The sequence below is a fragment of the Macaca mulatta genome, chromosome 12 (genome assembly GCF_049350105.2).
Source record: "Macaca mulatta isolate MMU2019108-1 chromosome 12, T2T-MMU8v2.0, whole genome shotgun sequence".
NCBI classification, from domain to species: Eukaryota; Metazoa; Chordata; class Mammalia; order Primates; family Cercopithecidae; genus Macaca; species Macaca mulatta.
In genome coordinates, this window is record NC_133417.1 from 128,122,594 (window position 1) to 128,146,625 (window position 24,032).

The following is a 24,032-nucleotide window of genomic DNA, read 5'->3' on the forward strand; positions in this document are numbered from 1 at the left end:
AATATTTTTGTTTTTTTTTGGGGGGGGGGTTGTTTTTTTCCTGGAGGGACGCAGCTCCTGCAGACCCTGCTGGGCTGGCCTCTCCTCCCACGTCCCTGCCGCAGATCCCCGCTCCCCTCCCCCACCCTCGGTTCGTCCTTCCCGGTCGACCCCGTTCCCGCCCCCGCCCCGCGCAGACTGCAGCCAGGTCCGGTCGGCGGCGGCTCCGCGGAATGACCCGTAGTAACCTCACCCCGCCCCGGGCCGCCAGCACCGCGCTCCCCGGCCCGAATTCGATAGGCCCAGCCCCGCACGCGCCACCGCCCGCGGGCCAATGGGCGGCAGCCTCTCTGCATATGCAACGAGTGCCGGCCGGGGGTGAGCGTCCCAGGCGGTTCCGCTCAACAGACGCTGCTTTGCCGGCGCCGGGCTGCGACATTGCCGTTGTCAACGCGGCCGGGGCCGGGACGAGGAGGTGGCGGACGGGGTCGCAGACGTTTGTCCCCTCGCAGTGCGGCCCCGACGGCTGCGCCAGGGTCCCTGGGCGGCGGCGCGGCGCGTGAACGCTCTGGGGCTCAGCCAGGCCTGCGTGGGCCCGAGGCCGGAGGAACCCGGACTCCGGCGTCGCGGTGAGTGCGGCGCGGGTTGTGGGAGCGGCGGGAGCCGGTTGGCGGTGCGGCCTCCGCGTGCAGTTTGGCTGGGCCCCAGGGGCGCCCTAGCCTCGGGGCCCGGGACCCCGACGTCGGCGCCGCACCTGGCCGCTGGGTGTGCGCGCGGGCAGCCCGCGGCGCCGGGAGCAGTGGCGCGCAGGTTGGGAGGCGGCCCGCTGGGGTCCGGGAAGCGGCTGACGTGGGACCTCGGCCCTGAGCCCACGCGAGCCGGGAGCTGCAGAGCGAACGGCGTGGGGCGGCGCTGACCAGGCAAGGAGGATGCACTGCGTACCTCCCGGCGCTGTGGGGCGGGGTGGGGAGGCCAGTCCCTTGAATTAGGGGGGCTTTGCCGCGGCCCCAGCAGTGAGGTGTCCGTGGGAGGAGACTCAGCCCTGCGATTTCGGAAAACCCTTGCTTGGCGGGGGCGGGAGGGGCTGTTGCTGCGTGGGGTGAGAAGAAATCGGGTGCGTGAGGTGGGTCGACCTTGGTGATTGGTTCTGGACACTATCGTGGTGGTGGGACTGGGATTAAGACTGATGTTTGGGATTGAGAGTTGCAGGTTTACTTTTCCCCAAGTGCGTTTTAATCACACACTGGTGATAGGTTGTGTAACTCGGGGACTGCTTACTACCAGCAATCCTGCGGGGTAGGCGTTATCAGGCTCGTTTCACAGAGGAGGAGCCCGAGGCACAGGTTTTCAAATGGTTTGCCCAGGAAGTCTGATATTAGAAAGTGTGCTGTAAGCTGTTGTATAAAAGGCCCCTCGAAAATGAAAAGGCTGGAGGAATGTCTTTAAAATTATATGGAAGCTAGAAAGGCAATAGGCTTTGTGAATGAAATTATAGCTGAAAAGAATGACAAATAGCTGACATTTATTGAGCTTTTATTACATGCTACGCACTGTTCGGAGAGCTTTATGTACAGTGTCTTTACACTGTTAACAGTCCTCTGGGGTGGAGGTTATTCCCATTTTACAGCGGGAGAAACTGCAATTGGACGTATTAACTTGCCTCAGATCTCAGCTAGTAAGAAGCTGGGATTCAGACAGGCCTGTGTAAATCCAGAGCTCTTAAATCTAACCACTGTATTTTGCTGCCTCTCCTTGGTGGATGGCTGAATAGTTTCCACAGTGGATTTTAGTCTGGGTGGCCAGGAGAGTTGTGGTTTGATGATACCTTCTTTCATGATCATCAGCCTATTTTGGTTTTCCCCAAATTAGTTGAGAGTTGAGGGTGCTGCTGAGTTGCTCCTGAAAGTGTATTAGAAGAGCACTATAGGGGAGAGGTGGTGTGACATGGGAGTCTTTTGCACACTTTATTTTGTTTTCTGGCATTTTTCTGTGCAGTTCCTCACACTTGGGGATGAGTAAGCCTTCTCTTGTAATTCTCGCATGCGTTTTCTCTCTAGACTTTTCCTGATTTCTCGTTTGTATAAAAATTACTGGTTTTGTAGGATGACATTGAGTGTAGGGGCAGAGTGGACCATTGGACCTAAGGGTCAAGGTGACAAGTCACGTCGTATCTTTGGATCTCAGTTATTGAATTTGTAAGGCTTTAGACTCAGTGACTTAAAGCTTAAATATTCTGAGAGTCTAAAATGTTCTCCTTGAAGGAAGGAAGAAAGAATGGGAGAAATGAAGGACGCACAACTTATGAGGGGAAAATCATCCTCTGTCTGGTTTGGGGTGAGGGTCAGATCTTAAAGCCTCAAGATCTGTTTCTTTTGCTTATTTGCTTCCCTGCTGGTTGGTTCCAGTTAAGTGACTGTTTCATTCTTCATTCGATTCATTGCCTCACCTAGAGCCATTAAATTTTTGTGATATGTCAGGCACGTTATTAGGTGCTGGGAAGACAGCAGTGACTAGAGGGAAAAATAGACGAGAAGCAAATGGTCATACAAAGGAATAAGTGGTTGCAAGTTTGATAGGTACGATGAAGGAAAAGTATTGTGTGAATGAGGATTGTGAACAAGATTGTGATGTAGATGGAAATCTAGTCTAGGGAGCTGTTTTTTGAAGTGGTGAGATTTTGCTAGAGGACAGTCTTGAAATCTGAGCCTGCAATTATGTACATAATGCAAGAGTTTGGGAAGTTGTGAGCAACAATAATTCTTTTCATTTCACAGTGTCTTTCGTACTCTGAATGTCATCCCAGCCTACGTTGCAAGATACGAAAATGAGATAGGCAACTTTACAAGTTGTCATTCTGTCTGCCTTCAGGGTACTTAAAGCTTAAATAGTTCTCTAATACTTTCTCCCACTCAAGATGAACTGTAAGAGGGAGTAAGACTCTTTTATGTGAGATTTGGGCTTGAATATGGGATTTAGATTTTTTTAGGAAAGATAGGCCAAGGGTGATAGACTTTTAAATTAAGGAGCATCATAATCAATCAAAAGTATCCGTTATAGCATACGCTTCACAGGGTCATTTAACTTACAAGTCTCACCTCTTATGAGATCATTTTTTGATGGCTGGATTGGGAAATATAGATTGTTAAAAATACATAAATGCCTCAGTTGAACATGTATGAAGCCAATACAAATAATACATTGCAATATATTTACTTAAGGGCCATCTGCATGCAAAACACCGTCCTAGGGGTACCATGTGGAATAAATAAAAAAGATGAACTTGCCAAAGTTCCTGCTTTCAAAGAGATTTCAGTTAATGAATACTAATACTAAATGTTTTTTTTTTATTTTTCAAAGTACTAGCATATGTTGGCTCATTTGATCCTCTTAAGAGCCATATATGGTAAACAGAAATACTGAGAAAATGGAGATATAAAATTGTCAGGTTATGGTGATAAATAGTAGATGGAGTGGAAGAAAGAGATGTTAAGTGATTACTAGGTTTCAGACCTGTGCAACTGAAGGGGTATGTGTGCTATTCACTGAGCTGGAGCTTAGTGGTAGAGAACTAGGTTCTGGATATGGGAAGAGCATGACTTTAGTTTCGAAAGTGTTCAGTTGAAGCTGCCTTTGAGGCCTTTATTGAGGTGCTGGTTTAGTGCTCAGAATTGGGGTGGCCATTTACTGTTTTGAAGCCCTCCATGTAGAGGCAAGAGCTCAAACCATGGGCATGGGTGAGATTGCCTATGGGGAGGCTATACAATAAGAAGAGAAGGAGGCCTGGGATGGAGCTGGGCAGAGGAGGTTGCGCTTGCCAAGGAGACGAGTGGCCAGGAAGGTCAGAGGACAGCCAGAAACAGATGTCCCTGCAGGGCGATGAGTCAGTACTGTGGAATGCATCTATGAGAGAAGAATTGAGAGCCGTCCATTGGACTTAGCAAGGTGAAGGTCATGGAGGTCACTGGTGACCTTTGAAAGAGATGCTGATCTGCAGGTAGGGGTGGAATGGGAAGCAGTGGGAGGTGAGGAAAACGGAGACAGTAAGTATAGGAAACTGTTTCCAATAGGTTTGATTTCAGCATGTTTGAATGCTGGTGGGAAGGCTCCGTGGAGAGGGAGTGGTTGAATATAGACTAGAAAAGGGTTTGTGCAGAATTCCTGAAAGGATGGGGCTGGGATGGAACCCAAAGCACAGCTAAGGCCCGTGTCTTCGCTGGGAGGAGGGACACCTCCCACAGCGACAGAAAACCGGCCTGCAACTTATGGAGTCCTAAGCAAATGCCAAAAAATTGTCAAGAACTGTTAAATTTCTAAAAATTAGCCCAATTTTAGTTGACTCATGAGATAGTCTTTTAGAAAACTTTGCCACAAGAGCATTGTGTGATTGATTTAAAATGTGGCTCAGTCTTAATTTCATCCACCCCAATAGAGTATATATTTTCATCTGACTTTTGATCGTAATTTATTTATTTTTTGAAAAAGGAGACACTCTAAATGGTAAGTCCTGTGATGCTTTCCTTACATGTTTATTTTTGGTTTCATTAGAAAAAAGCTTTCGGACTGTTTTTGTTTTCCTGACATCATAGGTGCCTTAATTCTTTTTATTTAAAGTTTAGCTTCTGTTATTATTGGAATATGTTTACTTACATATTTTTGATGTTTCCCATTTTGAAGGATAAAGAATTGGATGATTTGGTAGTTTCAATTGATCTGCTAATTTTTGTTTAGAATTGAAGATACTTAAATAACCAACTTTTTGGATAAGTCGCCTCCAAATACAGGTTTCTGCTTGTTTGTGAAGGTATTTGTTATTAAGGATTCGTTCATTCATGTATTTATTTAGTGTCTGTTTTGCAAGGTACTCGGAATTTGGAAATGATTGAGTGAGTTCCTGCTCTTAAGGAGCTCACAGTTCACTACAGGAAGGAGGTGTATGAACAAATTACAGCATGGTGCAACAGAAGAAGACATATGAGCAAATATATTACAGGATGGTATAATCAGTGCAGCAGTGGAAACTGTTAGGAAATAGAGAAAAAGTGCAGAGCGGGCACAGAGTAGGGAAGGAAAAGGGGAGACTTCTCGGTGGAGATGATAGCGGAACTAGGTTTTCCAAGATGAACTGGAGTTTTGCCAGGTTAAGAGGGAGCCAAGAAATAGAATGTTTTACCTTGATTTTGGATCCTCTGTGTGTGTGTGTGTGTGTGTGTATGTGTATGTACACAGATGTGTACGCATTGGAGATGTTAGAACACTACCAAAGAATATTGTTAGAAAAATTAAAAATTGCTTTCCTAACGTTGATTGCTGAAGCCATGAAAAGCTGCACACTTTCCACTGTCCTGTCATGGTCAACTTTTCTGTCTCCTATTTGATGCAGAAAGTAATTGAACTTACATTATTTGGATACAAAGCCTAGTTTTTGTTTTTCTGAATGAACAGTCTTTGGAATAAGGATAATAGCTGACACCTTTATGGGATACTGTGGCCAAATGCTGTTCTAATTTTTATCTCAGCCTTGCAAAATAGGTTCTTTTTTTTTTGAAACGGAGTCTCGCTCTGTCACCCAGGCTGGAGTGCAGTGGTGCGATCTCTGCTCTCTGCAGGCTCCGCCTCCCAGGTTCACACCATTCTCCTGCCTCAGCCTCCTGAGTAGCTGGGACTACAGGCGCCTGCCACCACGCCCGGCTAATTTTTTGTATTTTTAGTAGAGACGGGAGTTTCACTGTGTTAGCCAGGATGGTCGCGGATCTCCTGACCTCGTGATCCTCCTGCCTCGGCGTCGCAAAGTGCTGGGAATGGTTTTTGAGCCACCGCGTCCTCCGGAAAATAGGTTCTTTTTATCATTCTGATTTTTACGGATGAGGAAACTGAAGCACAGAACAATTTAAGTGACTTGGGCGATTGTGTGCTAAGTGTGTGCTGAATTTCATCCCAGGCAGTTTGGTTCCAGAGTCCATGTTCTTAACCTGGACGCTGCATCTCCTCCCCGCAGTGACAGTTCACTTGAAGTTCATATTAACCTCTGAAGTCATCATTGTGTAGGGAAAGGAGCTGTGATGACATTTAGGGGCAGTTTTATGTCTGGTTTAATTACACAAAGTTGCTGCCCCAAATAAAACTGTCCCTGCAACCCCCACCCCCCCGGGAAATCATAAGGAAATTGATAGAATTTAACTAGAATTTTCTTTTTCTTTTTCTTTTTTTGAGACAGAGTCTTGCTCTGTCGCCTGTGCTGGAGTGCAGTGGTGTGATCTCTGCTCACTGCAACCTCCGCCTCCTGAGTTCAAGCAATTCTCCTGCCTCAGCCTCCCTAGTAGCTGGAATTACAGGTGCCCGCCACCGCGTTTGGCTAATTTTTGTATTTTTAGTAGAGATGGGGTTTCACCATGTTGGCCAGGCTGGTCTCGAACTCCTGACCTCGTGATCTGCCCATCTCAGCCTCCCAAAGTGCTGGGATTACAGATGTGAACCACCATGCCTAGAATTTTTTTTTTGGACATAATTCCTCAGGATGCTTTCCCCTTTAACCTTCCTTCACAGGAATTGTTATCATTGATTTTTTAGATTGGTATATAAAGGAATTTGGGATCCCATAGTCTGCTAGTTCCATTTTCTTTTCCTGTCTTTTAACTAAAATATAGACACATTTTCTGTATGTTTGAAAAATATTTCATAAAATGTAATCAACTTAAAGAAACCCATGCCTTTCCCCCAGATCTTACAGTTAACCACTGCTCTGAATTTGGTGTTTATTATTCCTGTGTATTTCTCTACAGCTTTATTACACGTGTGTTTCCTTAGACAGTGTATAGTATTGTTTTGTGTATTCTTAACTTTATATAGATGGTACTGCATCTATTCTTGTTCAGCATACTGTTTATTTTACCCCCACTCAAAATCGCTTACCAGTGTGGTTTCATGAATTGAGTTTCAACTCATTTCATCAGTGTGGGTTCATGTCGATTTATGTCATTTATTTTTACTGTGACAAGTGAGTACATTTTAGGTCTATACCATATTTATTTCACCTTTGCTCTGTTGATAGACCTTTAGGCTGTTTCTATTTTTTGGTTGTTGTTATTACAAACATTGTTACCGTAAGTATTATTGAACACAAATCTTTGTCTATTTTAATTTTTGGCACTGTAGTTAACCTGTGCTCCTTTTTCTTTATTCTTTACATTTTTATCTCAGCCTTCCTCTAATCTTTTCATTATTTGACCTAAGGTACCGTTCTTTGTCCATTATACTTACAGTATAAAACTATAATGGGCACTTTTCCTCTAAGGCTCTTTTTAGTAACCTTTATTTTAGTTAACTTTCTTTGCTTTTTTTTTTTAAAATAAAAATATCTTAAAATAGAGAAATATCTTAGTACACATTTTACAGATACATGTTATTTTACTTCTAATTCCCTGCACGACTGTAGGGATAATTCACTTGTACCCTTTCTCTTGGGAAATGTTTCTGTGTTAATGTACATTTGATTTAGCTAATTCTGTATTTTAGTGTTTGTTTCCTTTACATATTTTCCTCTAAATGTAGTGTACTTTTTTTGTTGCAGTTTGGTGGGTAGGAACATAGGCTCAGCGTTAAGACTGCTTGGATTTGAATCCTGGCTCTACTTTTTAGCTGTGTGTCTTTGGTCAGCGTATTTAATTCTGTGTCAATTTCTTCTTCTGTAAAATGGAGATAATAATAGAAATCTACCCTTAGATTGTTGTGAGATTCAAATGAGGTGACTGAGTGGCAAAGTCATTACTCAATACATATTAACTATTTTTATTAGTTTTATTTCTTGTTAGGGTATGCAGTATTTTCTTTCTAAGTCTACTCAGTTTGTGGTGTTGCCTTCTTTTTTGAGGCAGCATTTTAACTCAAATATCTGTGATTCAAGGAAATGTCTGATGTATTATAACTGTTTGTTAGTGGAGATTGGGAAGAGATATTGTAAACTGTAGCGAATTGTAAGTTGAGGGACGTTAACTAGATTTTGTTATATCTTAACATCAGTAATTTAGGATTTGGCTGGGCATGGTGACCTTTAACCCCGCATTTTGGGAGGCTGAGGCGGGCGGATCACCTGAGGACAGGAGTTTGAGTCCAGCCTGGCCAATGGTTTGAGTCCAGCCTGGCCAATGTGGCGAAATCCCATCTCTACTAAAAATGCAGATTAGTTGGGTGTGGTGGCGGGTGCCTGTAATCCCAGCTACTCGAGAGGCTGAGGCAGAACTGCTTGAATATGGGAGTGGATGTTGCAGTGAGCGGAGATCACACCATTGCACTCCAGCCTGGACAACAGAGGGAGACTCTGTCTCAAAAAAAAAAAAAAAAAATTAAGATTTATCCTGTTTCATTTTTTTGGAAATATGTATAAAGCACATTGAAAGTGGGTTGACGTGGTGAAATTCTCAGATAATTACCAAGGGTCTACTCTTGTTAGTTTTAAATACCTTTTGTAATATGATCCTGATAATGATTCAGATGGTGTTTCTAAGTATATTATCCTATATCATTAACCTTGTGTTGATGGAGAAGGAATCAAGGAACCATTGCCGTTCGTGTATGTAAAGCTTGATAGGTAAATTTGAGCGAGTGACTTAACCTTTCTCAGCCTTCCATTTCAATTTCTGTAACATAAATATTTCAATTCTTACCTCACAAGGTTATCATGACTTATGTTAGTTGCTTTCTTCATCTCTCTGACTCCCCCCCCCGTCTTGTCTTGTAATTTCCTTTTTTCCTGTTTTCCCTATGTATATTCTTTCTTCCTCTTTGTCCCTTCTCTGCCCTTCACAAGTAGTTTTTTGATAAATGGCAACAAGACATTCTGAATCCAGTGTGTGAGTGAACCCATTATATTAATAAAGACACACGTTATTTAAAGGGGACTAGGAAATATTAATTCTGTAAGGACAAGGGTTTTTAGGCCATATGAAGTTACGGAGGAGATATTGTAAATGTTAGATGAGCAGTATAGAGGACAGAGAGCTCACGTTTTGCCAAAGTAGCGAGGGAATGGTCAGCTGAGCAAAATGAGACTAATGTTAGAGCTGAAGAAAGATTTGTGAGGAAGGTATTCACGTAGGATGTCCAGGGGGCGGTGGAGTTTGGAAGACTGGCAAATAAAACTGAGCCATGAACTGCTTAGGAGGACTCAGGAAGCTGTGAGGATAAATCACATCCCGTGGGGAAGAAAGGAACACTGACTTGGAGGACAAAAACAATTAAAACCTAGCATAACCTCTTTATTTATTGATTAAACTCAGAAAGTAGTTGTTGAATGAATTAAAGCTTCTAGGAATAGGAAGGGAGAACTAGCAGCTAGCAAATGAAGAGAGTGAGTTGTTGCAGGAAGAGCTTTGAAGGTCTGGCCCGAGTTGTTTGTAACCCTGCCGTTGAGACTGGTGGTGTGGCATTGTCTGTGCCATTTAGTCTGACTGGACTTCTGGTGTGTGTGTTTTTTTTTTTTGTTCTGTAATCCTTTCTTGCTTTTGGGGGATGGAGAGGGACCTGCTTCTTCATCACTGTTCTTTTTTACCTCCTTTTCCCCCTCTTTTACTTGACTCAGGATTTTTGTTACCCATGCCGTATTTATTTTTTAGGTGTCTTTTGCTTTATTGGTTAGCTTTGTGCATTTCCCCATGTATTCATTGATGTGTTTACTACCTGGAATTCACTGGGGTATTTGCATGAGTCTCTTCCTCTTTTGACATCTCAACAAACAGGATTCTCATGGAAACCATCTCAGAGGCAGTGGGCAGTAAATAGATGGAGTGAAAGATGAGGCAGAACTGTTTTTCTGATGTGAGGAGCTTACAAGCATTCTATATTGAGATGTACAATTGGTTAGCAAATAATTACAAAAGAAAATGAGTGCCGTAAGAGAGTGCCCTAAGGGGTCAGCGGATGAGTAGAGAAGTTCAGGCTGGGGTTAGGGCCAGTGGAGGTTTGGGTATCAGAGAATGCCTAATCAATATAGATGCTAAGAGACAACTAGACTTTGGATGTATGCAGAATAAAGGACATTCCAGGTAGAGCTAACGGCAAAGTGAGCAAAGGCAGAAAAGACAGGTAAAGGAGGCAGAGAGGTGGTTGAAATTGATTTGTATGTAGTGTGTGAAGTAGAGAGTTGGAAGTTTCCAAATCTCTTGGAAGAGTTGGAAGTTTCCAAATCTCTTGGAAGAGTTGGAAGTTTCCAAATCTCTTGGAAGAGTTGGAAGGTGAGAGTTGAAAAGTAAGCTGACTTCAAGTTGTGGAGAGCCTTAAGTACTTGGCAGACGAGTTTGGAATTTTTTTTTTATTCCTTCTTTTTTTCCCCGCCTTTTAGACAGTGAGGAGGGAATTGAGATTCTTGAAGAGAGGATTGATGTGAAATACGGGTTATAAGGGAGTGGCAGTGTCACGCTGGCAACGTGGATGAAGGATGCATTGATGGAGGAGGGGGAGAGGGGACTAGAGACAGAGGAGTAACTAGGGATACAGTTGAATTCTGCCAGGTGATAGGAGTAAGGACCTGAACTGACAAAGAAAAGCATGAGAAAGGGCAGGAGGTCGGGGATGACAGAGGAAGCAGAACCATCAGGACTTGGCAACTGACTGGATCTTTGCAGGACAAAGCGAAGGGAATTTTACCAAATGCTTTTAAGTTTTTAGTAGGTTCTAGAAATGGGAAGGTTCAGCTTTCCGTTTGAGGTGGGAAAGGTGAAAAGCAGAGTGACGGTGGAAGATGTGGAAAGGAGAATTCAGTTAAAAAAATTTTATTTTAAAAAATGCCAAGTGGGATAGCTGGGATCTACTCAAAAGAAGCCAGATGAGGGGTCATCTGGGTAGGCGATGGTGAGATCAGGGAGTGGCAGAGAGTGAACAAAGTTCTGGACTTAGATGTTTATAGAACAAAGTGAGAAGTCAATGAAAGATACGTAAAGTGCTTCTCACTAGGGAAGAGAGTGCTTCTCAGTAGGCATTGTCTATGGAGGCCTCAGCTAAGGCTAGGTCTCACAAACATGTGGCATTGGTCCTGGCTGTGTAACTCTCCAGCTGGCAGCCTTGTGGGTAGAAGTGAAGAAAATGCAGTGAATCTGCAGGGAGCTGTTGTGTTTTAGAGCTCTGGGATAGTGAGTGCTCGGGAGTCCTCTAGGAAGGACATGGTTGTCACAGAAACATTGGTTCCTGGGACTAGGCTTTCAGGGGGCAAGAGAAGCCACAAGGGAGTTGGTGGCCAAGATGGGGTGGGAGAGCAGGTCTAGTGGGTGAGGGGTTGTGGGGTTACTAACAGCCTATTCTCATTCTGTTCATTTTTAAGGCTTGAATTAGTTTTCTAATGATAGGAATCTTGTTCCTTTAGGACCACAGATGTGAATGTTACTTATTTATTTGTTTTTTGCTTTTCTGCTTTATCTGTGGCATTGCTGCTCTTGTGGCATTCCCCCCACCCCCGACTCCCTTGTTTTTGGTAACATAATAGTCACCATAAAAAAGGTGTATAATTCTAAGGAAAAACTTAAGTAGGGCAAATGCTCAACAGGGAAAAGTTCGCAATTTAGAATACAGGTATGCCCAAGGTTATAAAATAGATAATAGTACTAAGACAATTACTTTTTTTTTGAGATGGAATTTCGCTGTTGTTGCTCGGGCTGGAGTGCAGTGGCACGATCTTGGCTCGCTGCAACCTCCGCCTCCTGGGTTCAAGTGATTCACCTGCCCCAGCCTCCCAAGTAGCTAGGATTACAGGCACCCACCACCACGTCCGGCTAATTTTTTGTATTTTTAGTAGAGACGGGCTTTCACCATGTTGACCAGGCTGGTCTTGAACTCTTGACTTCAGGTGATCCACCTGCCTTGGCCTTCCAAACTGCTGGGATTACAGGTGCGCTCGGCAGACAATTACATATTTTTTATAGAAAGAAAATAAAAGTGTCTTAGGAAAATTTAAATAAATTATTATTCTCAACATCTGTCATCCGTCCATCTGTTTGTCCATCTGTGTGATGGATGCTCCCACCAGGTACTTTGCTAGTGGACACCAAGGATAGAGTGATGAATAAGACAAATATGGGCCTTCCCTGGTGCATAGAGTGGGAAGATGAACATTAAGCAGTTCCACAAAGTAGTTATTAAATTACAGCTGCAATAGGTCCTGTGAAGGCAAAGTTGTAGGGTGCCAAGGGTGGGGAGCGGGAGTAGGCTGTCTTGAAAGGCTTCTCTGAGGAAGTGGCATCCAGCTGATCTAGGAGAAGGGGGATGGTGGTGGGACGATGGGATGGTGTGGTGGTGGGGCGACTGGGCCGCTTTCTAGGCAGAGGCTTGAAGCAGTGGGGTGGGGTGGGGTGGGATGGTGACTTGGCTTTGGGAAAAATCCACAGGAAGGCCAGAGGGGCAGGAGTTTGTGCAGAGGCCCTCTGGGATGAAACTAGATGCAAAAATAAATGGGCCACAGCACGCATGAGACAGGAATAAAAATAAAGCCGTCGCTTACCAAGCCGTCCATTGAGAGTAGACTGGGAAGATTAGGGAACTTGGAGGCTTGACTGTGACAACTAGTAAGCAATATCTGTATCTAGTCAGTTTGCTTCTTTGGTCCTCAGCTACTACAAAAAGTATAAATTTTATTATTACAGAATTCAGAATTTGGAAAGTTAACTTTGTATGATTTGAATTTTATGATTAGGAATGTTACAATTTACCAAAATTATCTTCAGCAGTATTAAAACATCTATAAATATAACAATATACCTGATCATATTTTATGTCGATTTTGGTATCGTTCATCTATTAAGGCCAATGGGAAACTTTTCAGCTAGATTGGATATTATTTCATAATTCCGTAGAGTTGTATGTTTTGAACAGAAATATTTTTAGTGTCTTCTCTAAGTTTACCATTCAATTTCTTGTTTAAAAGATCATAAATTGACCTAGTGTTTCAGGCATGTCAATACTGTTGCTATATAAATTTGTAGAAATTATAATGGACTTATATATTTGCTTTAAGTTTTTCTTCTAATGTATATTTGATGAGAAGATTTGGAAAATATATAAAAGCATAAATTCTACATTCTAGATGTAGCCAGTGCTGAGGTGCTTTCAGTCCTGATGCCTGTTTGTGTGTATGTTAACAAAAGTGGAAATGTATTGTGTGTATTTAATATTTAACCTACTTCTTCTCATTTATCATATCATGAGCAATTCCCATGGTATTGAATGTTTTTGAAAATATTTTTAGTGGTTGTGTAATAATCTACTATATGTATGCAAAGTACTTTACCCTTTCCCAATTATTAGATTTGCATATTTTCATTACCCCCTATTATAAATAGCAAATGGAAATTCTCAAGTAAATTTTTCTTCATTAAATATTCACAGAAGTGGAATTGTTTGGTCAAAAGATATGAAAAATTTAAAGGCTCTTAATAAAAATTACAGAGAGGTTGTACTTATATCTGTGCCCTTTAGTTTGAGTGTGTCTTTGCATCGCACCTGTACTCGGATTTATTTTTTATTTTTTTTTGAGACAGAGTCACTATCACCCAGGCTGGGCTGCAGTGATGTGATCTTGGCTCACTGCAATCTCCACCTCCCAGGTTCAAGTGATTATCATGCCTCGGCCTCCCGAGTAGCTGGGATTACAGGCGCGCACCGCCACACCCGGCTCAGTTTTTTAGTATTTTTAGTAGAAACCAGGTTTCACTATGTTGGCCAGACTGGTCTTGAACTCCTGACCTCAGGTGATCCGTCTGCCTCGGCCTCCCAAGGTGCTGGGATTACAGGCGTGAGCCACCGCGCCCGGCCTTGTACTTGCATTTATATATTGAAAACCAAAAGAAAGATGTTGTTTCATACGAATAATATTTTGTATAATTTAAAAAAAGAATCTTGGCTGGGCGCAGTGGCTAATGTCTATAATCCCAGCACTTCGGGAGGCTGAGGAGGAAGGATCACTTGCACCCAGGAGTTTGAGACCAGCCTGGGCAATATAGGGAGACCTGGTCTCTATAAAAATAATAAAAAATATTAACTGAGTGGGGTGGTGTGTGCCTGTGGTTCCAACTGCTTGGGAGGATTATTTGAGCCTGGGAGTTCAAGGCTGCAGTGAACTGTGATCAAGCCACTGCACTCCAGTCTGCGACAGAGCTAGAGACCCTGTCTGGAAAAAAAAAAATTAGCAACCGAATATTTATTTTAGTTAAACCGGTCTTAATATAGACCTGATTTAAATAAAAAGCAATAATTTTGCTTATTGGATATATCCTACTGAAGGATTTGGAGAAAGAATAGAAAATTTATAGATTTACAGTTTTTAAATTACATTGGCTCACTACTGGAATCCCAATACTCAGGAGGCAGAGATGGGAGGATTGCTTGAGGCCAGGAGTTTGAGACAGCCTGGGCAACATAGCAATAACCCGTCTCTACCAAAAAAAAAAAAAAAAAAAAAAAAAGAAAGTAAAAAATGAGTTGAAGAATTAAAAATTTTCACTTATGTGAAAATTTGGAGAGGTAAAGTTAGGAATAATTGTAAAAATTTAGCTTTTGATTTACTTTTTTTGTGTTATGTATAACCTGCTAATGTTAAAGATAATATATGCTAAGTGATCAGAACAGTGTCTGGCACTTATTAAATGCTCAGTAAATGTACCTGTTGTTACTTTAAAAATTTCTCCTTCGAACTCTCTGAGGATTAGCTTATATAATACAATGTCTCAAAGTTTTTATCACTGATAAAACTATCACTAATTTTATCACTGATAAAATCAAGAAGGTTGGGGACGGAAGGAATGGGATTTTTGTTTTTGAGTAAAAACCTTTGGAATGGTGGGTTGGAGGGAGGAACCTCATGTCTATTCGTCATGATTCAGATCAGGATAATAATGAGTTGATCTGTATAGTGCCAGTTGAAATCTTGATTTTTATTCAATGAAATTAAAATATTCATTGGTTTGGCTTCTCACTGATTGATTCATATCCCATTCTGTATTCCTTTTGGTTCCTAGAAAATGATAGGAGTAATTTCTGTAAATTTGACCTTGTTGGTATTAACTTTCATATGGCAGTTTTAGAAAGAAGTGCCTATGGCAGATGACTTATCGGTGAGGCTTCTTTCCTCTTTAATTACATTACGTTATAGCGTAGAAATGATCGCATCTGTGAACATAGATGGCCTTAGTGATTACTGCTTGACTGGTTGTTGAATGAGCTGATATTGACCAGAGTTTCTGCCCCTGCTCCCCTCCTCTTTTGGGTTGTCCAGTTCAGTGTCACAAGCACAGACATAATTCCTTAGCTTATTGCTGGGTTTTTTTGGGTGATGTTTCTTTTTGTTTTTCCCTGTTTTAAAATTTTATTCATAAAATCAGCCAAAATTTATTGAACATATGCTAGGTAATACCTTGTAGGTTTCTTGGGATTCATATTTCAAAGATGCATCATTAGAGTGTTTACCTTGTTGAAGTAGAAAGTAAAACAGTAAACATACAATCCATAGTTAAAAGTGCTAATGTAGAGGTATATTCAAAGTGTTTTGGGTTCTTAGAGGACTGCAAGCAGATATTAGAAGACTTCATAAAAGAAGTGACATTTGAGCTAGAGTTTGGACTGTTTCACCAGTATAAAAGTGTTGGGATTAATAAGCAGGGGAAGGAGCAATAGTGTGTGATTTGTAAATCATAGGAGCAGTTCTGATTCTGGTACCCATTCCCTACCCTCATGTGGGATAGCTTTTCTCAACAGATGTTTGAGCAAGAGCTAATTGTTGCTTTATGGTTTTTTTTGCTTCGTTTTGTTTTGTTTTGTTTTTTTTGGGACAGAATCTCAATCCTAGGCTGAAGTGCCATGGCACAATTGTGGCTCACTGCAGCCTCAACTTCCCCAGCTCAAGTGATCCTCCCATCTCAGCCTCCCGAGTAGCTGGGACTACAGGCGTGTGCCACCATGACTGGCCAATTAAAAACATTACTTTTTTGTAGACACTAGATCTCTTTTGTCCAGGCTAGTCTTGAACGCCTGGACTCAGGCATTCTGCCTGCCCCGGCCACCCAAACTGTTGGGATTACAGGCATGAGCCACCATACCTGACCCTACTTTATGGCTTTAAAATACTTTCTGTCTATTTAAATTATAGAATATAAGAGTATTTATAAAAGTATACATTTATTCATACCCACTGTGTATCACATACTCTGCTAGATTCTAGGAAAGCAGAGAAATAAAAAGTCCTTGCTTCAAGAAGCTCACAGTCTATTGTGGGAAGACAGAAAAGCAAAGTTAAATAAAATACAGTTGTAATAAGTTATGTTAATGGTATGCCTGACATGTCTTGGAAGCTCAGAGGAAGGACATCTATCCCAGCCTTGATGGAAGAGGGGAGAAAAAGGATGGAGGTAAAAATAGATGGAGAGAGTTCAGTCAAAATCTATATTCCTTTACTTCTGGGTAGAGCATAGTTTTTCTGAGTTAGGAGGGGATTGGAGATGGAACCCTGGGACATACCAAGCATAAAGGCGTGGGACAAGAACACACATGGGGATGCTTGGGGAACTGAAAGAGTGTGTTACAGGATAAGTCAGTTAACAATAGAGAGCAGGCAGCGGGAGGCCTGATAGATTGAGAAAGACGGTGGAGAGATCAAGGGGTTTGGAGTTCTGGATGAAGTCAAAGGATTGTAGTGAAAGAGTTGGTGTGGAACAGGACTGGTTATGGTAAGAGTAGTTTTGGAGTTTTGAACTTAAGAGATGGTTTTGTAGTTAGATTGTTTAGAGGGTGTCTTTTAAAAGTTAGTTTTGTGATTTTCCTTGTAATGAAGAAGTGGAGCAGATGATAACCCAGATGGAAATTTCTATGAAGGCAGGATCAGTTGAATACTCAGGGCCTGTTTATGTAAATCTGAACTTTGGTATCGAGAATGAAAAGCATCGCACTTTCGTAGATAAACTTTTTTGGTGAGAAACATCTATATTGGCATTTGTTGTTTTTATTAGATACTAACTGCAGTGACTGCTACATATACACTTATACCTTTATAAATACCTAGTTCAGAAATGATTTTGTAGGCATGTAACAGTTTTTGTTCTTTGCATTGATGATTCTGGGGAGAATGGTGGACATAGTGTAAAACTGGCATATGTAATGCCTATATATTATACTCCATCATGTGTTAGAAGATTACATGCTAGAAATTTGGATAGTACACTACCCAGAATCGTGAGTCACTATTTGGGAATTGTCCTTGATGCATGGATAATTTACCTGTGGATAATTGGGAGCTGACTCTATGTATGTGTATTTAAGTTAATAAAGTTTATTTATATTATATGATGCCAGAGTACGGGCATGTTAACTATAGATGATTACAGTTTTTGTTTCTTGTTATTAATTTCAAATAGTTTTATTAAATAATTATATTTTCTGTCTTTCTTAGATAAGTCAAGAACATAATGTGTTTCTTTTGAGCTCCTTCAGGGAGAGTAGGTTTAATTTATTCTTCCACTAGAAAGAAAGATACTGTGCTTTATTCACTGCTACACACCCAGTGGTCAGCATATAGGAGACACTGACATTTGTTGCATGAATGAATCAGTCTCTGCATCTCTGCCACCTAGCACAGTAATGGACATGAGATACTGAGTAAGCATTTTAAATTGAGTTGAAAGTTTTGAATATATTACCAGAAAATTTTTGGAAGGCCAACAATCTCACATCAAGATGACCAGTATATACTTATTAATGGAAGCTCAGGAATTCCTGAAGAATAGACTTTTCTGTTGATGAATATGTACTTGAATAACTAACTGGTTGAGTAATATATGCTAATGTAATTTAAAAAAATTTGTGTGATTGTGAAGGCAGGAAAGTGATGGATTGTTTCAGGCCAGGCCATCTGCTTGCTGTACTTTAATGTCATTGCTGCTTGTCGCCTTCCCTGCCTTGTTGACACTCCTGACAACACCCTCATCAACCTTTGTGTTTGTCTTTGGCTTTCAGGTCACTGTTTCCTGTTCCTTTACCTTTCTTGTTGGTTCTTCTGGCATCTGCCCTTAATCCTGTATCCTACAACTGAACATACTGTTTCTGAGGAATTCTGTGTTCTATGAATAGAATCAGTGATGACTGTGACGTCTGCATCTTCAGCTGTTTGGAGCCCCAGCCCTGTATTTCTAACAATATACTGAATCTCTCTTCTGGTCTTTCCCACAAACTTAACATCCAGTCCTATATTCATGTGCTCATATTTGTGTCTGTTCTTCTTGTACTCCTCGTTACATGCCACCATTCTTTCATTCTGAAAATGTAGACTTTAATTTTCAGAGCCCTTACTCTATACGTCGTACCTGACAGGTCCTACTAATTTTACCTCAGAGAAGCCTCTGCAGTTGGTCCTGTTCTGCGTCTACTGCCTTAAATTCTGCACTTCATCACTCGGGCTGTGGTAATAACCACATACTTGGAATCCCTTTTGGTTTATTTTCTGTGTTGACCCCAAGTAATCATTCTTAAAAAAAAAAACACATTTAGCGCTGGGCACGGTGACTCACACCTGTAATCTCAGCACTTTGGGAGGCCAAGGCGGGTGGATCACCTGAGGTCAGGAGTTTGAGACCATCCTGTTCAACACGGTGAAACCCCGTCTCCACAAAAAATACCAAAATTAGCCGGGCGTGGTGGCGGGCGCTTGTAATCCCAGCTACTCAGGAGGCTGAGGCAGAAGAATCGCTGGAACCCAGGAGGTGGAGATTGCAGTGAGCCGAGATGGTGCCACTGTACTCCAGCCTGGGGGACAGAGTGAGACTCTGTCTCAAAAAAATAAAAAAAATTAAAAAAAAATTGGTTAAATGCTTTACTTGAAAACCGATCTCATCCTATCTACAACATTTTCATTGCTAACTCCCCCCATATATTTCACGTGTTCCAGCGATCTCAGGCTACTTGTGATTACTCGCTCTGCTCATTCATGCCTCCCTGTTAGGCAGCAGTGAAGGAGGAATCAGAGTCTGGAGAGATTGATTCGGCTTTGTCTGTGGGTAATTATACTCATCCTGAATCTTGAAAGATGAGTTTATTTTGACAGTCTTCTTAGCTGCTTCTGTCTCTCTCCAATTCCATACCCCATTCCAAGTTTTGAACAGAAGAGTATGATTGGACCAACACATCCGTGTTTTTGATGCAGGCTTCACTGGTCACAGGTCTGCTGGATACCTGTGGATGGCCACATTTGCCATAGTCTGCGGGGTTGGAGATGGGGACAGAACAGCATCACATATGTGATGGCCAGTGCTTCCCTCCCCAACAGTCGTAGGCTAGGCAATGTGGACTGTGGGTTGACATCACTGGAGACTGTTTCAGAATCAGAATAAAGACCAATAATAAACCTTTTTTTTCTTTTTTTTCCTATTTATGGAATATGGGAGCTATGGAAGAGAGGTATTACTAGGCTGGTTGTTTGCTTCAGGGATCTGCTTCTCATCTTTCCAGGACTTAATTCAGCTACTACCTCGGTTAAAATTTTCCTTAGATGCTGTGCAACTGCAGTGTCACTATTGCCATATATGTAAGTCCCATGACTATTTCTGGTTTTAAAATTCTGTATTAAAACAATTAGTGTTTTGATACAGAATAGGGCAAATGTGCATTAAATATGCTGTTTCTCAAAGTTTTTTCTTCCAGATAAATATTAGAATTAATTGTAACATAAGCATACAAAACAAACATGTAAGAAAAATCCTAGTAGGATTTTAAATGGGATTGCATTTGGTTTGTGGGTTAATTTTGGCAGAATTACGTTTATCCTTTCTACCCAGGAACAAGTCTGTCTTTTCATATATTCAGGGTTTTTTTTGTGTGTGTGTGTCAGTAGCATTTTAGACACACAGACACCCATATGTAAATATGAATGCTGTATTACATGAAGTATTTCAAACTTGCTTTTGCTATTGTGACTATATTTCCATTTCAGTTTCTAACTGGTGATTAATAGTATATTAAAAAAACTATCAATTTTATTTGGTATCCAATTATCTTTGTCAATTCTGCATCTGGTTGGATATTTTTCAAATGATTCCTGCAGATTTTCTTGTCAGACAGGCACTTATCTGCACACAATAATGACTCTATCTTTTTCAGTATTCGTAACTGTTGATTTGTTGTTTCATTGCATTGGCTAAAGTGCAGTGCTGTTCAGAAGGCATGCATTGAGAGCCATAAATATAAGCCATATATGTAGTTTTACATTTCTAGTAGGCAATTGATTTTAATACATTTTATTTAATGTAATATATCCAAAATCTTATTTCAGTGTATATATTCAGTATAAAATTTATTAGTTAACTGTTTTACGTTCTTTTTTTACTACTAGGTCTTTGGAATCTCATGTGTATTTTACACTTAGATCACACCTCAGTTTGGACTAGCCACCGAGTGCGCAGTGGCGCTTGTGGTTACGACGTTGGACAGCATAGAGTTAGAGCCTTCTCGATGTACAATAATTACGATCATAGTTGGCCTTGTTGTCCCTTACTTGGATGGAAGTTGCTTTTCAGTATGATGTTTAATGTTGATTTCCAATAAATATACTGTTGAAGTTTAAGCAATTTTGTTTCTGAGTAAGATGTTCCTTTAAAAGTTAATAATTGGTATTCACTCCCCGCCCCACCCCTGAGATGGAGTTTTACTCTTGTCGCCCAGGCTGGAGTGCAATGGTGTGATCTCGGTTTACTGCAGCCTCCACTTCCCGGGTTCAAGCAATTCTCCTGCTTCATCCTCCCAAGTAGCTGGGATTACAGGCATACGCCACCATACCCAGCTAATTTTGTATTTTTAGTAGAGATGGGGTTTCATCATGTTGGCCAGGCTGGTCGCGAACTCCTGACCTTAGGTGGTCCACCTGTCCAAAGTGCTGGGATTATAGGTGTGAGCCATTGCGCCTGGCCTCACTTTTCTTAAATACTTAAGAAAGTATAAGGTGTTGCTCACACCTTTCCCCTCCTACTTAGCCTGTTAAATATAGAGAATGGTAGTAATGAAGAATTCTCATGGTGAAGCATCTTTGCACTCACAGTAAACAAACCATGCTTGGTTATGGTATATCATTCTTTTAACTCAGCTGGATTAGATGTGCTGACATTTTAGGATTTTTTCCTCATATTCATTAGAGAGATTGTCCTATGTGATATGTCAGGTTTTGGAATCGGCATTATATTAGCTCTTGTAAACTAGGTAACAAAACTTCAGATCATTCTGGCCTAAAAAAATTGTTTTAAAACTTAAAGGAATATATGCACATGGTTGAGGACTTTTTCAAGTAATTTCTTAGTAAAGTGTATTTGTGGAATATAAATTTTATAAGTCCTTGCAAGTCTGAAAATTTCTTTATTGTACTTGCAATTGATTGGGAAATTAGCTAAGAGTAGAATTCTAAGTTAAAACTTTCCCTTAAAACTTTTAAGGCCTTGTTCATAGTTGCCTACCTTCCTGTGTTTCTGAGACATCTGGTGCCAGTATAATTCTTACTCCTTTATAACAGCGGTCTCCAAGCGTTTTGGCACCAGGGATCCAGTTTCGTGAAAGACAGTTTTCCCACGGATGGGGGTCGAGGAGGCATAGGGGTGGGGGATAGTTTTGGGATGAAACTGCTCCACCTCAGATCATCAGGCATTAGATTCTCATAAGGAGCGGACAACCTAGCACCCTTGCATGCGCAGTTCCTGCTCCTGTGAGAATCTGATGTGGCTGCTGTTCTGACAGGAGGCAGAGCTCTGGCGGTAATACGTGTCCACCTGCTGTTGCTTACCTCCTGTCAGGTCTGTGGCCCCGGGGTTGAGAATTCCTGCCTTACAGGAAGGGTGACCATATATCCTGATTTGTCTGGAATACCCCTAGATCACACCTTTTTTTTTTTTTTTTGAGACACAGTCTCTCTCTGTTGCCCAGACTGGAGTACAGTGTCATGATCTTGGCTCACTGCAACCTCTGCCTTCTGACTTCAAGCAATTCCCCTGCCTCAGCCTCCTGAGTAGCTGGGATTACAGGCAGGTAATCCCACCACACCCAGCTAATTTTTGGTATTTTTAGTAGCGATGGGGTTTCACCGTGTTAGCCAGGATGGGCTCGATCTCCTGATCTTGTGATCCGCCCGCCTTGGCCTTCCAAAGTGGTGGGATTACAGACGTGAGCCACTGCACCTGGCCCAAATCACACTTTTTAATAGTACCTCCTTTTATTCTGTTATGTATTCTTGTTTGTTGATCAGTTATAGAATCACCTTATTTGTAGGTGGCTTGCTTTTTTTTTTCTTTTTTTTTTTTTTTAATTTTGTTGCTGCTGCTGTTGTTTTTCTTGAGACAGAGTTTTGCTCTTGTTGCTCAGGCTGGAGTACAATGGCGCGATCTTGGCTCACCACAGCCTCCCGCTCCCGGGTTCAAGCGATTCTCCTGTGTCAGTCAGCCTCCCTAGTAGCTGGGATTACAGGCATGCACCACTATGCCCGGCTAATTTTGTATTTTTAGTAGAGACGGGTTTCTCCTTAATGATCAGGCTTGTCTCAGGTAATCCACTGCCTTGGCCTCCCGAAGTGCTGGGATTACAGGCGTGAGCCACCACGCCCGGCCAGACTTTCTGTTTTTTTTTTTTTTTTTTGGAAGATTTGAGGATATTCTTATACTCTGTGCTTTGATAATTTACATGGCTGTGTCTAGAAGTCAGTTATCTTTTCCCTCATTGATCTGCCCAGTCCTCTCAAACCGAAGACTAGTATTTATCAGCTCTGGGATATTATATTGCAGAATGCTTCAGGAATTTCTGCTTGCAAAATGTTTTAGGAATTTCAGCCTCTTCATTTGCTTTTTCTTTTTGTTTCTGGAACTCCTTGTAATGGGACCTGAATCTCTTGGATTAATTTAACACTTTGTTTTTTAAAATGAGAATCAGATTTTCTATATTCTACCCCATTTGCTTCTGCTCTTCTTTATCTGGAAGAGTCACCACCTCATTTTCTGACACTTGTGTTGACTCCTTAATTTCAGCTGCTACTAATTTCAAAGAGCTTTTTCTTATTTTTATTCCTTGTGTTTATATGTAGCATCCCATTCTTGTTTCATAGATGGCAATAGCCTCTCTTATGCCTTTGAGAATATTACATAGACATATTTAAAAATTTCCCACATTTCCTACATTGTCTGTTTCCACTGAGGCACCTTTTCTTTGCTGTTTGTCTCTTTGATAGTGATGGTTTTTCACAAATACCTGATGATTAAGAACTTTATCTTCTGTCTGGATTTTGAATTTTTAAATGCTTTTCCTGTTTCTAGTTTCTTTTTCCACAAATAAATTCTCAACATTGGCACCAGGTTTAATATTATGAAACAGAGATCCGAGTATGTCATCCCTCTGCTAATCCGAGTATGTCATCCCCCTGCTAATAAAAGTTAGAAGACTTTTAAGAGATCTGGATAATGTTTCAACCAGTTAGGGCAGCAAACATGCACAGCGGCAGTGAGGCATTTGTTTTTTAGGGCCACTGCAACAAATCACCACAGACTGGGTGGCTTAAAACAACAGAAATTTATTCTGTTAACGTTAATAGAGACCAGAAGTTCAAATCAGTGTTACTGGGTTGAAATAGAAGTATCAGCGGAGCTTTGAAGGCCCCAGGGAAGAACGTGTTCCTTGCCTCTTTCAGCTTCTAGTGGCTGCTGGCATTCCCTATTATCAGTCCAATCTTTCAGGCCAGCATCTTCCAATCTCTCTGCTCCATCTTCATGTCACCATCTCCGTCATGTGTGTCGAATCTCCTTCTGCCACTATTTATGAGGACATTTGTGAGGGCATTTAGGGACCACTGGGTAATCTAGGCTCTTTTTCCAAATAAGGTAACATTTGCAGATTCTAGGGATTAGGGCCTGATACCCTTGAGGTCCTTTATTCAGCTTACCACAACTACTTAAAGAGTCTTCTGAAATTTCTATTTTCTTATATAAATAATTGTTATTACTGCCTGCAGTTATTGTCTGCTTGAACAAAAATACATGCATCAACTCAGTTTATAGTGATTTCCTTGACCTTCT

At 41.4% G+C, this 24,032-nt stretch overlaps 1 protein-coding gene across 2 annotated transcripts in view; it reads left to right on the top strand.

Annotated features, from left to right (window-relative positions):
• The first annotated feature begins 385 nt into the window (after positions 1 to 385).
• Positions 386 to 24,032, top strand: part of ACSL3 (acyl-CoA synthetase long chain family member 3) — a 77,838-nt gene continuing 54,191 nt past the window's right edge. For both annotated transcript variants that reach the window (XM_001108315.5, XM_015111165.3), the window contains exon 1: positions 386 to 608. The gene's annotated coding sequence lies outside the window, so the exon portion shown is untranslated. The remainder of the gene's footprint in view (positions 609 to 24,032) is intronic.